This window comes from Limulus polyphemus, unplaced genomic scaffold (genome assembly GCF_000517525.1).
Source record: "Limulus polyphemus unplaced genomic scaffold, Limulus_polyphemus-2.1.2 Scaffold1055, whole genome shotgun sequence".
Classification (NCBI taxonomy): Eukaryota; Metazoa; Arthropoda; class Merostomata; order Xiphosura; family Limulidae; genus Limulus; species Limulus polyphemus.
In genome coordinates this window covers 253,521-256,433 of record NW_013666665.1, presented here as the reverse complement: position 1 = coordinate 256,433, position 2,913 = coordinate 253,521, and positions in this window count along the sequence as shown.

Here is a 2,913-nt window from a genome sequence, read left to right as displayed (position 1 = left end):
TCAAGACTCTTCAGACAGTATGACCGGTACAAGGGATAACGTAATGGCTGTTAAAAGAAATACGTTAGCACAGACGCCAGCGCATATTAAGTGCGAAAACTTTGGTTAACAAGAAATGTTCATCTTTCTGAACTAAAAGAGAACGATTTGTTTTTGAATTCCGCAAAAGACTAGAAGGAAGGCAGCTGGTCAATACCACCCACCGTCTACTCTTGGGCTACTCTTTTACCAACGAATAGTGAAATTGACGGTCACATTATAACGCCCCCACGGCTGAAAGGACGAGCATGTTCGGTGACAGGATACGAACCCGCGACCCAATGATTGCGAGTCGAGCGCTGTAATCACCAGGCCATGCCAAACATCTGACGGGACCCGGCTTCCTGTTCAACTTCTTTGTAGTTAAGCACAAAGCTACACAAAGGGCTATTTGTGCTCTGCCCACCATGAGTATCGAAACAAACCTGGTTTCTAGCGTTGTAAGACCGCAGACATACCGCTGTGCCACTGGGGGGGGGGGGGGCTCCTATTCAGTATCCTTGGACTGTGAAGCTTGTTTGTTTGTTTTTTTTAATTTCGCGCAAAGCTACACGAGGGCTATCTGCGCTAGCCATCCCTAATTTAGCAGTGTAAGACTAGAGGGAAGGCAGCTAGTCATCACCACTCACCGCCAACTAAAAGAGAACGATTTGTTTTTGAATTCCGCAAAAGACTAGAAGGAAGGCAGCTGGTCAATACCACCCACCGTCTACTCTTGGGCTACTCTTTTACCAACGAATAGTGGGATTGACCGTCACATTATAACGCCCCCACGGCTGAAAGGGCGAGGATGTTTGGTGTGACGGGTATTCGAACCCGCGACCCTCAAATTGCGAATGAAGCGCCCTAACCACCTGGCCATGCGACTGTGAAGCCAATGATTAACGAGCTCCAAGGGTGCGCTATAAGAGAACTGTCAAATAAATAACCCAAGATTGGGCGGTGGGAGCTACTGGTACGCAAGGCATGCTCCGTGTATCTTTAGTTTCATAAAGTGGCATATTTTCCACTTGCAGGTCAGGTGTATCTTGAGAATATGGCGTAATATTCACAAGGGACGAGGGTGACATGTCTCCCGCACTTTCTTCTAGGATAGATTATCTTTTGTTTAAAAAAATACACTCAGGCTAACCCCAGATATAGAAACTCACACACACACACACTTTTGAAACCTCATTTTTCTATTGGAATGGCAGCGTGGAATTTTGTATATAGTTATGGACCTCTCAGTATCAGATAAATTCTTCACAAGTACTTATTGTTCTAGAACACCTCTGAAGCAAGATTTCCAATGAAATGCTGTTACATAAACTTTCCACAAAACTTCAGTAAAACAAACAAGCACAAACTTTTAAAACTGCCACTCAATCTACTTTTTAACTAATATCGTACGTAAGTCCCTAAACGACAAATTCCAACACCATAATAAACCCTTGTATAGTCTCCTTCTGTGGGTTCTCAAAATTTACAGATTATAACAACAACTCTAGATTGATAAAACAATTTCTACCCTCAGATTCAACTCAAATTCATCTATAGACCTAGTTCAGCTGGGCGTAACCTCGTGATTAGCATGCCCGAATCTTAAGGTGGGTTTTTTTATTCACGTCCCGTTGCTGTAGCAACGTGTTCCACACTTTGGGGCCATGTGTGCGCTATAAGAATGACCATCAAAGCTCACTATTAGGTCAGAAAAGAGAAGCCCAAGAATTGTTAACCCCCAGCCAAACTTTTAATTCAAAATTAAAGATAGTCATGCGTAAATATCCCTTTGTGTAACTTTGCACGGATATTCTATAAACAAGACCTAGTTTCTGATATAGAAACGTCTTTCAGTGTAAGGTCTGATTACCAACAATCCCTCATACATGGCTCGTATACATATACACGTGTAGTCAGGTCACGTATATTAGCAAACAAGTCTAGGAATACTCAGAGTGGTATCCAATAGAATCGGCTTTTGCAAATTACTCCTATCAGTGTGTAATTCGATCACAAGCCATAAAATGTCGCGTAACAATTTTATCATAATCAAATCTTCATCTACACACATTAAAATTTAAAGTAAACCTTTTAATCGTAAGTCTACCAGACCTGAACTTCTTATTAAAGAAAAACCTTTAATCGTAAGCCTACCTCGATCTATAGAATCTACAGACGTGCTTTCAAGTAAATAGAGCTCGAATTAATACAAAGGCAAATAATCATCATGCTGTATTTCTGGTATCTTAAATTCCTACTAATATATCAGTATCTTACTTTAACTTTGTATTATTTTACGTATAATCAAACGTGTCTGCCTTAAGGTTCCGTCACACAGTGGTTCAGCAGTAAGTCTGCAGGCTTACTTCGCTAAAAATTGAAGTTCGATGCTCGTAGTGGTCAGAACACAGATAGCTCATTGTGTAGCTTTGCGCTTAACAACAACCATACTAAATCTTACTGTTCTTTTCACAATAAAGTTAATATTATGATTGCACACTCTAATTTACTTTATAACCTAGTTTTACTTTTAGGCCTATACGTGCATATTCATCTATTAGTGTTAGTATTACACATACGCAACTGATTAATCAGATGGAAAACCAAATTTTAAATAAATGTTAGAAATATGATACCACAAAACATATTTAATTACGGATGTTTCGGAAGAGCTTCAAATTTCATCATCAGCTTTAAAACCTCAAAAGAAAGTTACTTTAGCTAGTTCATAATATTCTAATATTCAAAAGTTCAAAAAACACCTGGTATTAAGCCTTATTTAACTATTATCTTGTATGTCTACACTGTCAGTGTCAATGTCTTTGCCAAAGAAAGTTTGTATTTAGGTTACTTACTCCTTTGATTAAAAAAATGTAAAGAGCTGGACGTTCC